Raw genomic sequence first — 15,854 nt, forward strand, 5'->3', positions numbered from 1 at the left:
TTTTCATTCATCTATACCAGACCCTTATCCTAGATGAGGGTCTGATATAGATGTTAATAGGGAATTCCCGCACAAGAAAAAAAAAATTTAATTTTTAGTAGGCCCTTCAGGGCTGGTATTAATTTTAGGGGGATCCCATGCAAAAAAAAAAAGCCTCCTTCCCCCATTTCCAGGGGTCCTAGAACATGGGGTCCTGTTTGGATTTTAGGGTAAACCACACAAAGCAAATCCATACCAAACCCTTATCTGAGCATGCAGCTTGGCAGCAGGGCTGGTGCAAGAATTTTTGACACCCTAGGCGAAACCTCATTTTGCCGCCCCGCCCTTGGCTCCACCCCTGACTCCACCCCCTTTGCCCTGCCCATTACCCCACCATTTTAATGAAGCGCCCATCAAATGCAGCCTACCAGCGCCCATCAAATGCAGCCTTACCAGCGCTCATCTAACGCAGCCTCACCAGCACCCATCAATGCAGCCTTCCAGTGCCCATCAATGAATGTTTGCTTGCTTCCATTCCTTCAGGAGTCGGGACACAGACACAGTCCTCTGCCGCCGCTGCGCCTCTGACACTATATGCGAATGGAGCGGCGGCTGCCTGCTGATGCTGAGACTTAGTTGCTTGCTGCAGAGAGAAGAGAGTAGGAAGACCAGTGGGCGGGTGCCCTAGTCGGCTGCCTAGTTTGCCTAGTGGTAGTTGGCAGAGACGGGACAAGCATGCGTCCCCCCTCCTTCCTTAAACATATCAGTCCCCATACCCTGAACATGTAGGGATACCTTGCCGGGGGGGGGGGGGACTCCCCTAGCAAAGCACCTTATACCCATGTTAATGAGGACAAAGGGTTCTTGCCCACAACCCTGGGCAGTGGCTATGGGGGTCTGCAGGCAGGGAGCTTAATTTGGACTTCCATCTATGGTTAGAAAACCTTCAAATACCAAATATACTGTGACATTTCCTGTCCCCCCATAAAGTGCAGCATGCTAGGTGTTGTATCAATGTAACACTTTTTTTTACCTCTCACAGAGATCACAGCACTCCCCCTGAAAATGCCTTTATGTGCTTTTCACTTAAGGAGGGTGGAGCCAGGGGCGCCTCTTCCATTGTGGGCGCACGGGCGCCGCCCCCCTATCCATGCCACAGCCGCCCTCCCTATCCATGCGCCCGGCCCTTATCAGGACGCCGGGCGCATGAATTCCTATGGCGGAGGTGGGCGGGGTTTTTTGAAGCACTGATTAGAGCCAGAGGCTTTAATAGGCTTCAAAATAGAGTGTGCTCTGGGGGGAGCGCTAAGCATTGCGTCCGGAGCCCACGCAGGTGTGTTGTAACAGTGAATGAATGTTCACTGTTGCAACACTGATCCTCCTCCCGGCCAATCGGGAAGTGGGTCTGATACCCATCCCCCAATTGGCTGAAAGGACAGGCACTCCTATTGGACGCCTAGGAGAAGAAGGGAGGAACCGCTCAGAAGACACAGGAGTCCGCCCGCCGTCCATAGAAGCCCACTGCCGCCGGAGCCTGTAACCCGCTGAAGCTCGCTGCTGCCACCGGAGCCCGCCGCTGCCACTGTAGGCCGCTGCCCACCGAAGCCCGCCTGACGGAGCCCACAACCTGCCCGCCAAGGCCTGCTTGAGTAAGTGCGGGGTGCTGACTGAGATGCCACCCGCCAATGGGGGGGTTGTTTGCCCCCCCCAAAAAAAACACCGGCCGCCAATGGATGGAACCATCTTTGCTGGCATCATCCAGGGCCACCATCTATTTCTTGAACTGAGATGCTGGCTCAGAGATGATGGGCACACTGGCAGCATTTGATGGGCACACTGGCAGCATTTGATGGCACAGTGATAGCGTTCAATGGGCACAGGGGCAGCGTTTGATGGGCACAGTGGCAGCGTTTGGCACAGTGGCTGCGTTTTGATGGGCACAGTGGCAGCGTTTGATGGCACAGTGGCAGCGTTTAAAGTGGTGTTCCACCCAAAAAAAAAAAAAACTACATGAAAAATCCTAAAAGAAAAAATACAAAAAAAATTTGGATATTTTTTTTTTTTTACTCACCTCTAAATGCCTGTTGCTAGGGGGTCCCTCGTAGTCTGCCTCTTTCAGTGCCTGGGCTGGTGACATCACTTCCGCCTCGGCACAGGAAGGGCTCAGCTCTGCTCCCTCCCTCCTGTCAATCATCTGGGACCCATTACGGGTTCCAGGTGACTGGGCGGCCAATCACGGGGCTTGGCGCCACCCGCGCATGCGCAGTGGGTGCCAGGCTGTGAAGCCACAGCCCGGCGCCCACAGTTGCAATGCCGGCGCCGCCGAACGGAGGGGGAGACGAGCGGAGCTTCGATCCCCCGCATCGCTGGACCCTGGGACAGGTAAGTGTCCAATTAAAAGTCAGCAGCTGCAGTATTTGTAGCTGCTGACTTTTAATGTTTTATTTTTTTTTAGTGGCCCTCCTCTTTAATGGGCACAATGGCAGCATTTATTGGGCACAGTGGCAGCATTTGGCACAGTGGCTGCAATTGATGGCACAGTGGCTGCAATTGATGGCACAGTGGCAGCATTTGATGGCACAGTGGCTGCAATTGATGGCACAGTGGCAGCATTTGATGGTACAGTGGCAGTGTTTGATAGGCAAAGTGGCAATGTTTGATGGCACAGTGGTTGCAATTGATGATTTTTTTTCAAAATTTTATTTGCGCCCCCCCCCCCCAAATTTTGAGCACCAGCTGCCACTGATCTCCATTGTACAGATCATCTGCTCAATTTAAAGAGAGGGAGGGGAGAGGAGACATGGGATGAGAACATTGAGTTTAGTTTGAAGGTCCACTTTAAGCTTCTGGAGCAGAGCTGCCGTTGGAGTCCTTAATATAGAGTCTCAGCACACTGAGCGGCTGTTGAGTCATCAATTTTTGTAGTTTTTGACCAGTTGACAGTGAGGCTCCATATTGGGAGAACTGCCATCATATCCATTGAAACCCAGTGGCTTCCAGTGCAAGATGTCTGTAAGTCAATGTCCCTGCTAAGGAATGGATGATCCTGAGACTGCAAGATCTGAAAGTGCTATTTCTCTTAACCTGTCATCTGTTGTCAGTTGAATAAATGTTGTCCACTTGTGTGTGTGTTTGATTCAATGGCAATATATTGAGAACTTTTAAACTGCATATTAATTATTTTTCTTGGGGTCATTGTAAAATAGGTTTTATGGTGAATAGTGCCAGGCAATTGGAGTCTAATGCCCCGTACACACGGTCGGATTTTCCGATGGAAAATGTCCGATCGGAGCGTGTTGTCGGAAATTCCGACCGTGTGTGGGCTCCATAGGACATTTTCCATCGGATTTTCCGACACACAAAGTTGGACAGCAGGAGATAAAATTTTCCTACAACAAAATCCGATCGCGTCAATTCCGACCGTGTGTGGCCTGTTCCGACGCACAAAAGTGCCACGCATGCTCAGAAGAAATTCCAAGACAGAACAGCTCGTTCTGGTAAACTTAGCGTTCGCAATGGATACAGCACTTTCGTCACGCTGCAATGTTAAAAATGGTTTAATACAGCGCACTCTCTTTTTCTTTATAATGTGAGAAGAATTAAGTAGTTTTGCTGCTCATATTCACACACACTTCTCACAAAGTTTTATTTTTGTTTTTTTATTGGTATTCCCTGAATATATTGTTATTAGTTGTCACATTTGACAGAATTTTTTTTTTTTATTTAATTTTTTTTGGGATTTTAAGCCTTTTTTTTATTTAATGTTTGGATTTTTTCAAAGGCTGATCTTTGTTCAATGTTATTTTTATTTTTCCTCCAGAATATTTTTGTGTGTGTTTTGTGTGTCAAGTTACCCCAACACCATTGATATCTTTTATTATTTAATCTCAAGGAGATTGTTTGTTGTTGGTGTCCCTTGTTAATTTCACATTGTATATTTGAAATGTACCTGAATCCTCACAAACAAACTGTCCTTTTTGAAGTAAAACACATAGGAGAGTATAATTCAAAACAAAATTCCTTTATTAAGGGATCAGAACCAAACAAAGAGGAAGGCAACACTGGATCAACAAGAGAAATTAGCGAAGCCTGGGACCCCCACGGCAGACATCAATTCTTCAACATCAAAATTGGTGGCCTGAGGAGTCCATATGTAAGGGAGTGCAGTCTGGTCCAGAATTCGCAGAGATCCGGATAGCAGCAGATGACATGTGTGTCCCCAGGCTGTGGTACCACAAGAGGCTGCATTTTTGGCCGACCAGACTGGATCCAGGGTCCTCACTTTCTGGTCTTCCTTTCACGCTTCCTTCCCGGCTGTGGCTGTGCAGTTGGAGATGTGGCAGGAGGAGGAGTAGGACCTGGAGGAGGAGGAGGAGGAGGAGGAGGACCTGCAGGAGGAGGAGGACTGGGAGGACCTGGAGGAGGACTGGGAGGACCTGGAGGAGAGGGAGGACGAGGAGGAGGACCTGCAGGAGGAGGAGGAGGACCATCGCAAAGGTGTGTCTGAGCTGTCATTTGGCCCCTCATACCTTTGTTAAGAGCCTCCAATATGAGCGCCTCACACATGACTTGTTGGCCCTCCTCCATCCTCTGCATTTTATAGGCAATGACGGCAGCAATATCCTCCTCCACGGTCTGTCGTGCTCCCAGGACCTCTGTAGCCCTCCAAAAGAGTCCTCTGGCAGCCTCCTCTAGGGCACTCCTCCTACTGCCACTTTCTCTTTTCAGGGGGGGTGGAGGGACCTGCAGATCAGCTAGCCGGCTCGGCCCGGCCACTTCCTGGCTGAGACTTCCCTGTGTATGAAAAAAGGACATGGTTTTAGTTTTTGCTTCATCAATCACAATCATAAATTAGTACTCCCAACTAACATCTAGTTAACATCATTGATTGGACAAGCAGAAATATTTAGAGGAATGCTATACCTGGCTCAATCTGGGCTCCTCCACATGTGGCCTGGAAGGCCCAGGTTGGGCGTCAGAAGCCTCAGCCGGGGGGGAAGGAAGCGTGGAAGGAAGACTGGAGAGGGATGACCTGGGTTCAGTCTGGCCTGCCAGAAAATGCAGAGTGTCGTAGTACAACATCCTGGGGACATAGATGTCATCTGCTGCTCCGGATCTCTGTGAATCCAGGACTTTCTTGCGCTCCCTCAGATATGTGCTCCTCAGGCCACCAATTAATTTCTTTAAATAGGTGATGTCTGCCGTGGGGATCACCTGCTTCACAATTTCACACAATTGCTCCAGTGCTGCCTTCCTCTTTGCTTGGTTCTTGAAATGAGGGTGGTTAACCTCCCACAGACATGGCAGCTCCCTTAACATATCTAGGAATACTGACATGAAGTCATTATCTTTCATTAGCATATCCATGTTCACTGCAAGACACAACACAAGACAAAGCCTAATGTCAGACAAAACTCTCCTAATCTTGTTACAATATAGGCTTCAATGTAGAAGCAGTATAGGCACAAGTTTGTCTCTTACCTTCGTTCTCACAATCGGCGCGTCCAATGCTCCTTCCTCCGCTCACAGATCGTACGTAATACGCACGCGTGTTACGCTTTATACACACTGCGCATGCGTGTAACTCCGCCCGCCCCTGACGTTCTTTCTAGTCTATTCCCTGCCCCTTTTCGTTTGGCGCAGTGGGGGAAGAGCACATGGCGGAGTCACAGCAGGTGCGTGCTAATTGCAGGAACGAGGAGGAGGAGGAGGAAAGCCCGGATCCGGACACGTCCCGATCCAGAAGGAGACGTTTTAAGGCCACAAATATGTCCTTTGGGGAGATGTTGGAGATGGTCGACATCATGAAGAAGTCCGACTATGACGGAAAGTATGGGCCTTACCCCAACCCCAATATCAGAAAGGCCAAGATCATGGCGAAAGTGATCAAAAGTCTGCAGAAGAATTTCGGGGTACGACGATCGAAAGATCAGCTCAGGAAGCGGTGGTCGGACCTGAAATTGAGAGAGCCAGAGCAGTACCGAAAGATCCAGAGAGTGCTGCAAAAAAGTAAGTAGTTGTGCTGTGTTCCTATTCTTTCTGTCTTTATTGCGTTCGTTCTGCTCCATATGCTTTTATTAATTGTAACGTTTAAAAGGGCAACTTTAATGTTCATGGGCCCATTATTCGTTCGTATTAAACATTTTTCTTTCGGCCTCTAAAAAACCAATGTTTAGGCCATATGCATTTTCCCACATTTTTTTTGGGCCTACTTGGATGCCAAATATTTGTTTGTGTAGATGGGTTTGTTACTAGAATGAAATGCAAACTAGATTCTGTGTAAGGAGAGGACACTGAGCAGCTGTTTTCACATCTGGACACTGGAGCACTAGTGTGGGACCCCAGAACACCATTTTTATTAGGGGGCCACACAGGTGCTCCAGTGTATACTATAGGGGGGGCTACATCTGTGAAGCTTGTACCAAGCAGGTAAAGTATTGCAGCTTGACAAAGGGCAATAAAAAAAAGACATCTTGGAACTCGGCTAAAATAGACAATTGTACCCCACTTCCAAGCAATGTTTCCTATTTCTAGTTCTGTCATCAAATATCTGTGTGCTAATTATAACATTTTTGTTTTACATAGGGGAGAAAAGACTCGGAGGACACCCCTCATCCGAGGAGACCAGAGACCCCCCACCTCTGGAAGAAGGTGAAATACCGCAAACCCAAGAAGAGCAGGAGGAAGAAGAAGATGTGGTGGAGATTGGCACCACAACAGGTGAGTGTCTGCGACCACAGACTCAGGTAAAAGAGATGGATGGTGGCAGATTTTTGATACCTGTTTTTGTTTTCTTTCTCTCTTTTTAGGTGATCGTGAGGTTGTGGATCCAGAACGTTTCACATCAGAAAGTGCCCAGATCCTGATCGGGGAGATCATGGAGTGTAATGTAGAACTGCAAAACATACAGCAAAAAATCAATGATGTTATTAAAAAAAAAATACCATCATTGATGTTTTGGGGTGAATTTAAAACCCCACAAAATCACTTTTTGGATTGTGGTCCAATCTTTTAAATATTTTTGCAATGTTTTGAAAAGCCAAATTTGGAGGATGCACACAGTGTGCTAACATGTGCTATCTGCCATCATGGGAGATCAATGGACGCGTTTTGGGGGTGCAACCCCTTCCTCAATTATAAAGTAGCGTTGAGGAAGGGCTTGCTCCCCAAAACACGTCCCTTGATCCCCCCTGATGGCAGATAGCGCATGTTGACATTCGTAAATTGGTGTGCATCTTCCAAATTTGGCTTTTCCAGGGGTGATTTCCCCCCATCTGAACGCTATATCAAATCCAGTTCCTAAATACTGATGTCTGATCTAGCCTTCAGGTTTTACCTAATGTGAACTTTGTAAGTTCAAGTTTTTTGGCTTTCTTGTTGGTTTTACACAGGCCTGTTTTATCTGAAATGGACATTTCGATTTTTGATAATGCTACTGCAAAAATTGTTATACAACAAACATGTTGGTTTGTTTTAAAAACCTTTGGTAAATGCACATGTGATTGTGCAGGCATAAAAAAGTTGCTTACTCAAGAATGTGTGGATTATTGTCTCAACACTACAATACAACACTTTTGGGGTGATGTAATTGCTGTTTTCTGCAAAAATGGGGGTTATTTCCTAAGGGCAAATCCTCTTTGCAATACAAGTGCAGTTTCAGTGCAGTTGCAAGTGCACTTGTAGTAAAATGTGTTTTTGCATTTAGGAAATAACAGCCAACAGTGCTTTGTATAAGGTTACACAATCACGACATTTTCTGGACTCAACACATTTCTGTCAGGGTCAGCTAAAACAAACACAAGCAGTAAATGTCCACCAAGAATTTCTTTTTTTTTTTATTATAAAAAGGCTTCACAGATTGTCTGGCATATTGATAGCCCCCCTACCCGCAAAGAACTCCAGGTAGCGTAACCGGACATCAGGGGCACTCAGGGAGGGCAAGCCAGGACGGCCACTTTCAAGCGCCATCAGTGTGGTTTGATGTAGGATTTCGGCCTCAGGCCCAACTGAGCCAGCATAGTTGGCCGAATGTTTCCCTAAAAAGTTATGGAGAACACAGCACGCCAGTATAATATGGTTCAGTTTATACTCCGCCATATGGATGGGTGTCAGAAATAGTCGGAACCGGCTGGCCAGGATTCCAAATGTGTTCTCCACCACTCTTCGGACTCTGACCAGCCGGTAATTAAAAACCCTCTGTTCCGGGGTGAGGGTCCTCATTGGGAATGGCCGCATCAGGTGGTCCCCCAGCGCAAACGCTTCATCAGCAACGAACACAAATGGGAGTCCTTCCACATTGTCCTCTGGAGCTGGCAAGTCCAAGCTGCCATTCTGGAGACGCCTGTAGAACTCCGTCTGGGCGATGACTCCACCATCGGACATCCGGCCATTCTTCCCCACGTCCACATACAAGAAGTCGTAATTAGCCTACACCACCGCCAACATCACTATACTATTAAACCCCTTGTAATTATAATAGTATGACCCCGAGTTGGGTGGTGGGACGATGTGGACGTGTTTCCCATCAATTGCCCCTCCGCAGTTAGGAAAGTCCCACCGCTCGGCAAAGTGGGAGGCCACAGTCTGCCATTCCTGTGGCGTGGAAGGAAACTGTTGAGGAAAAAACAATAAACATTACTATTTTTACTCAGAAACATGGCAAGCAGATTATACACAAACATTATGGGGCAACCTCCAGATAGCATTTACTAAGGGGAATTTATCAAGGCCAAAGTATAAGGTACACCTATCATATTCCCCCTCCCCCCCTCTCATGGGCCATTTCTAACATTATAGGGGGTGTGTGGAAATCTTGGACAGGTAACCCTCTTCACTTCATTGAGAGATGAATGCCTAAATAATGGGTATTACTTTGAACAGACCCTCCTTAGTTACACTATTGGCAGACCACTGGACAGGTAAGAAGTGTCATAATACAAAGATATAAATACACATTGTACACATTTGAGGACATTTGGACATTCTGCTATTACCTATCAAGATAATAATAGGATACAAAAACTTTAAACAGTACCATTGGAAAGTATACAGGCAGGCCCTTGCACTACATGCTTTGGGGAATTCATCCATAAATCTGACTAGTAAAGAGATGGGTATAGTGTGTATGGGTTTGGCAAAGTCAGCAGATAGATGATTGAGGATAGAGAATTGGGATCAGCTGACTTAGCAGTTGGGGGAGGGAGGGTGACTAAAAATTTTTGGGGGACACCACAAAAAAAAAAACTCTGGCACTCTGCCTGAATTTAAATCAAAAATAACATTTCCAAACATTTTAGGGGGTGTTTGGGGTAAAGCACTACTATGGAGCTGATAAAATACATTGTTAAGTGACTACATGAGGTGAATATAGGGCAGGAGATACCATGCTGGGGAGGTTAGTGAAGGGCAAATATGTATGACGGACATAAAATAATAATTACATAAAAATCCAGCATGCATGAGAACAAAGGGGACATTCACAGCATATTACAAGCATGGTAATTAGGGAATGAGGGAAGAAATACAATATATTAGCAAACATTCAATACAATAAAATGTGATATAAAAGGATACAATTCTTACCTTCATATACTCCTTCTGCAGGACCTGTATGATGGCAGAACAGGTCTCTGGGATAATGATCCCCAGAGCCTGGGGGGAGATGCCTGTCGAGAACTTCAAGTCCTGCAGACTTCTCCCTGTCGCCAAATACCGCAGGGTAGCGACCAACCTCTGCTCCGGAGTGATGGCTTGCCTCATGCAGGTATCCTGCCTGCTGATATAGGGGGTCAGCGAAGCCAACAAACGGTGAAACACGGGGTCCGTCATCCGGAGAAAGTTCCTGAAATCATCAGGATTATTCTCACGGATCTCATGGAGCAAAGGCATATGAGAGAACTGGTCACGCTGAAGCAACCAATTCTTGGTCCATGAACTCCTCCCCACCCTGTTCATGGAATGGAGGAGTACGCATACGAAACATGGCTAGAAAACAGTCGGCTGCTCAGAACGAAGTAACAGAACGCACTGAAGAACAGCAAGGCCTGTGAAGAGCGACCTGAAAAACAGCAACGAGCGGACAAGATCGCACAGATAACTCCAATACGAACTGACTGCACGCACTGAAGAGCAGATACAAACCCACAAGCACAAACTGAACGGCAGAAAACGATCTGAAAGCCGCGAGTCTGAAAAAGCACGAATCGTCTCTCACCAAACTTTTACTAACACGAGATTAGCAAAAGAAGCCCAAAGGGTGCCGCGCTTGGTTCTGAACCGGCCTTTTCTAGTCTCGTTGTAAGTGGTGTACGTGACCGCGTGGTTGGCGATCGGAAATTCCGACAACTTTGTGCGACCATGTGTAGACAAAATAAGTTTGAGCCAACATCCGTCGGAAAAAATCCTAGGATTTTGTTGTCGGAATGTCCGAACAAAGTCCGACCGTGTGTACGCCCTATAAGAGGCAAGCACTACAAATGGTGGCAGTAAAGGGATTCTTTATGTCAGGTCATGAGGTCAAGGCCAAACACCACAAATGGTGGCAATGGTGGGAATCTTTATGTCAAGTCATAAAATCAAAGCCAAACACTACAAATGGTGGCAATGGCGGGATTCTTTATTTGGTATGAGATCAAAGCCAAGTACTACAAATGCTGGCAAGAGTGGGATTCTTTATGTCAACTCATGAGATCAAGATCGAGCACTACAAATGGTAGCAGTGGTGGTATTCTATTTTTTTAGGTTACGAGAGCAAGGCCAAACACTACACATGGTGGCAGTTGTGGACTTCGTTATTTTAGGTTATGAGCTCAAAGCCAAACAGTACAAATGGTGGCAATGATGAGATTCTTAATTTCAGGTCATGAATCAAGGTCAAGCACTACAAATGGTGGAAATGGTGGGATCTGTATTATAGGTTATGGCATCAAGAACTACAAATAGTAGCAGTTGTAGGCTTTGTTATTTTAGGCTATTAGATCAAAGAAAACACTACAAATAGTGGCAGTGGTGGGATTCTTTATTGCAGGTAATGAGATCAAGGGGAAGTGCTACAAATGTTGGCAATGGTGGGATTCCTAATTTCAGGTCATGGGATCAAAGGCCAAGCACTACAAATGGTGGCAATGGTGGGATTCTTTATTTTGGGTCATGAGATCAAGGCCAAACAGTACAAATGGTGGCAATGTAGGGATTCTTTATTTGGTAAGGTATCAAAACCAAGCACTACAAATGGTGGCAATAGTGGGATTCTTTATGTCAGGTCATGACAACATGGCAAAGCACTGCAAATGGTGGCAATAGTGTGATTCTTTAGTTCAGGTCAAGAGATCAAGGCCAAGCATTACAAATGGTGGCAATATTGAGATCTTTATGTTGGGTTATGAGGTCAAGGCCAAGCACTATAATTGGTGGTAATGGTGGGATTCTTTATTTTAGATCATGAGCTCAAGACCAAGAACTGCAAATTATGGCAATGATGGCATTTCTTATTATAGGTTATGAGATCAAGGCCAAGCACTATAAATGGTAGCAATGTCAGGTTCTTTATTGGAGGTCATGAGATCAAAGCCAATCACTACAAATAGTGACAGTGGTGAGATTTTTTATTTCTGGTCATGAGATCAATGCAAAGTTATAAAAAAAAGGTGGCAGTGGTGGGATTCTTTATTTCAAGTCATGGGATCAAGGCCAAGCATTACAAATGGTGCAGCTGGTGGGAATTTTCATTTCAGGTTGTGAGATCAAGGCCAAGCACTACAAATGGTGGCAGTCATTGGACTCTTTATTTCAGGTAATGAGATCAAGCCCTAGCACTACAGCTAAGTGCCAAGCATTACACTAGGAAGTTGAGATACCATAGGCAGCTCTGTGCAATCAGATAATAATGCTAACAGTACTATTCTGCCAGCTGTGCCTGCATATGTTGGTTTGAAAACCTACAACTCCGCTCAAGTCAAATAGTTTACTCAAGTCGTGTTACAAACTTTGTATCATCTATTTTGTATCATGCACTTTATATTTTCAGTTGATGCCTTGCAGCCAGATTTTGCAGGCAGGCATATATAAATGTTTTTCTTGGGGTCAATGCAAATGGATTTTTAAAGATAAACAGTGCCAAGCGATTGGGGCTCTCTCCAACATCTGATCGTTGAATTAGAAGTCTAAGCGCCAAGCATTACAAATGGTGGCATGGTTGGAATTCTTCATTTCAGTTGATGAGATCAAGTCCTGGTACTACAGCGGTGGCAGATAAGTGCCAAGCACTACACTAGAAAGTTGAGATACCATTGACAGCTCTGTGGAACAGATCATATGAGTAAAGGTTAGTGCTAATAGCTTTATTCTGTCGGATCTGTATGCATATGCTGGTTTTAAAAACCTAAAACTCTGCTCACGTCAAATAGTCTCCTCAGTCAAATAGTCTCCTCCTCCTCAGTATTTGTTATAACATCGTCTATCATCTATTTTGAATCATATATAATATATTTTTAATTTGATCCCTTGCAGCCAGATTGTGCAGGAAGGCATATATAAATATTTTTTGGGGCCATTGCAAATGAAATTCAAAAGTGAACGGTGCCAGGCAATTGGGGATCTCAGCAAGATCTTATCATTGAATTTAAAGTCAAAGCGTTAAGCAGTACAATGGCGGCAGTGGTAAGATTATTTACCCCAGGTCATGAGCTCAAGAGTAAGCTCTACAAATGGTGACAGTAGTGAGATCTTTATTACAGGTCATGCGCTCAAGGTCAGGCAATACAAATGGTGACAGTGATGGAATTATTAATTTTAGGTCATGAGATCAAGGCCAAGCACTACAAATGGTGGCTGTCATTGGATTATTCATTTCAGGTCATGAGCTCAAGGCCAGGTACTACAAATGGTGGCAGTGATGGGATTCTTCATACCAGGTCATGAGTTGAAAGCCAATCACTACAAATGGTGACAGCAATGGAATTGTTTGTTTCAGGTCATGAGATCAAGGCTAAGCACTACAAATGGTCGCCGACTGGCAGTTATGGGATTCTTCATTTCAGGTAATGAGATCAAGGCCAAGCACTACAAATTGTGGTAGCAATGAGATTCTTTATTTAAGGTCACAAGATCAAGGCCAAGCACTGGTAATGGTTGCAGTGATGGAATTCTTCATTACAGCTTAGAAAATCTTTATTTCAGTTAATGAGATGAAGGCCAAGCATTACAAATGGTGGCAGTGATAGGATTCTTCATCTCATGCCATGAGCTAAAGTCCAAGCACTACAAATGGTGACAGTGACGGAATTCTTCATTTCAAGTCGTGACATCAAGGCCAAGCACTACAAATGATGGCAGTCATTAGATATTTATTTCAGGTAATGAGATCAAGTCCAAGCATTACAAATGGTGGCAGTGGTAGGATTCTTCATTTCAGGTCATGAGATCAAGGCCAAGCACTACACATGGTGGCAGTGGTGAGATTCTTCATTTCACGTCATGAGCTCAAGGCCAGATACTGTAAATGGTGGTAGCAATGGGATTCTTCATGAGATCAGGCCCCCCTAGTTATGTGTGAGCATTAAACATATGGTATTAAATGATTATATATGTAGCCAGGTTTTCAGTGGTGACAAATGCTTTATCCTTGTTTGGAAGCTTTGCTCTGTACATAAGGAGGGTTAAATGAATTTGCCTGCAATGCTGAGCTGCAGTGACCATTTTAGGGAAGACCATGAACAATGATGTGTCTTCAACCCATGGTTCAGCCATTTTGGGTGAGCCAATATGTGTACTGGACAGATTGTGATTGGCTGAAGGAGAACACAGAGGAAGGTGATATGGACTGCTGTGCATCCTGGGACAGCAAGAGTCTGCTATGAGGAATTGATTTCCCAGAAAGACTAAGTCTGCGTGTCATATTGGCAATGGAACTACACATCCCTGCTTGACCGGGTCTCTGTGGAGAGGGAAAGGAAACTCTGTTCCAGAAACTAGAGGGAGATGTGTTGAGGGAAACAGACTGTGCTGGAGGCTATTAGCAGAACTTTTTGCCACAGCATCAGGGAGGCAGAGGGGTGGAGTAGAGGACATCTCCTGGCACATGGGAATGCCACTGTCGCTGACCGATGCTGCTCCATGATCGTAGGGGAGAACACCACTGCCACTGACTTTGCTAAGCCAGTGAAGGAGAAGAGAAAGAGACTAACTGTCACCGTAGTAGCTGCAAGGGACCCCTGGCCAAACCCTATTGCAGCCTATTAAAGAGGAATAGTATTGCTTGCTTGGGACACAGTGCAGGTGCCTATATCTGGATGAGGGTGAACCAATATGAGTACTCCAATGTTGGACCTGGGCCCCAACATGCTGGCCAAGAGGAAAAGGGTTTAATACAGACTGACAGACTGTTATTGTAACATTGTCCCTTAGGCAGGACCAGCCCCAGTATAAAGCTAAGGGGGTCATCCTCTGGACCATTTTCTTTTTATCAGCAGTATACCCTATTTACTACTGTATTACTTATTTGTTTTAGGGGCTGTTGCTATTTCTATTTCTTTGGTTATTGTAGTATAAATATTGTTACAACAAATATCCTCTTTTCGGTCTGGGTGTGTTGGAGAGTATTTTGCTGCTTGCAGAGTCATGGACTCTGGGAACAGGGGACCCAAGAAAACAGCAGCTCCTTCGGGGATAAGCACTACATATACAATATATAATATCAAAAGTATTGGGACGCCTGCCTTTACATGCACATGAACTTTAATGACATCCCAGTCTTAGTCTGTAGGGTTCAATATTGAGTTGGCCCACCCTTTGCAGATATAAAAGCTTAAACTCTTCTGGGAAGGCTGTCCACAAGGTTTAGGACTGTGTCTATGGGAATGTTTTACCATTCTTCCGGAAGTGCATTTGTGAGGTCAGGCACTGATGTTGGACGAAAAGGCCTAGCTCGCAATCTCCGCTCAAATTCATTCCAAAGGTGTTCTATTGGGTTGAGGTCAGGACTCTGTGCAGGTCAGTCAAGTTCCTCCACCCCAAACTTGCTCATCGATGTCTTTATGGACCTTGCTTTGTGCACTGGTGCGCAGTCATGTTGAAACATGAAGGCGCCATCCCCAAACTGTTCCCACAAAGTTGGGAGCATGAAACTGTCCAAAAGGTATTGGTATGCTGATGCCTTAAGAGTTCTCTTCACTGTAGTCAAGGGACCAAGCCCAACCCCTGAAAACAACCCCACACCATAATCCCCCTCTACCAAATGATTGGACCAGTGTACAAAGCAGGGTCTATAAAGACAATAGATCCAGTTTGGGGTGGAGGAACTTGACTGGCCTGCACAGAGTCCTGACCTCAACTCGTTAGAACACCTTTGGGAAGAATTAGAGCGGAGACTGTGAGCCAGGCCTTCTCGTGCAACATCAGTGCCTGACCTCACAAATGTTCTTCTGGAAGAATGGTCAAAAATTCCCATAGACACACTCCTAAACCTTGTGGACAGCCTTCCCAAAGAGTTGAAGCTGTTATAGCTACAAAGGGTGGGCCAAAGTAATATTGAAGCCTACGGACTAAGACTGGGATGCCATTAAAGTTCATGTGCGTGTGAAGGCAGGCGTCCCAATACTTTTGGTAATAAATATAGTGCACATATCCCTAAATACTTTCTATATAAACATATTCATTTTACAACAACCCAGTTGCACATTAGACATGTGCATTCGTTTTCGTCCGAATGCATTTTCGTCCGAATTTCAGGTATTTTCGTTATCGTTTTAACAAACGATAACGAAAGTGCAGAGTCCGAAAAATGAAAGATCCGACATAAACAAATGCTTTATTTTCGTTTTCGTTGCTACAACAGTTCGATATAGATAGGAGATTCGACATGATGATGACAATAACAG

The sequence above is a fragment of the Aquarana catesbeiana genome, linkage group LG05 (genome assembly GCF_042186555.1).
Source record: "Aquarana catesbeiana isolate 2022-GZ linkage group LG05, ASM4218655v1, whole genome shotgun sequence".
Classification (NCBI taxonomy): Eukaryota; Metazoa; Chordata; class Amphibia; order Anura; family Ranidae; genus Aquarana; species Aquarana catesbeiana.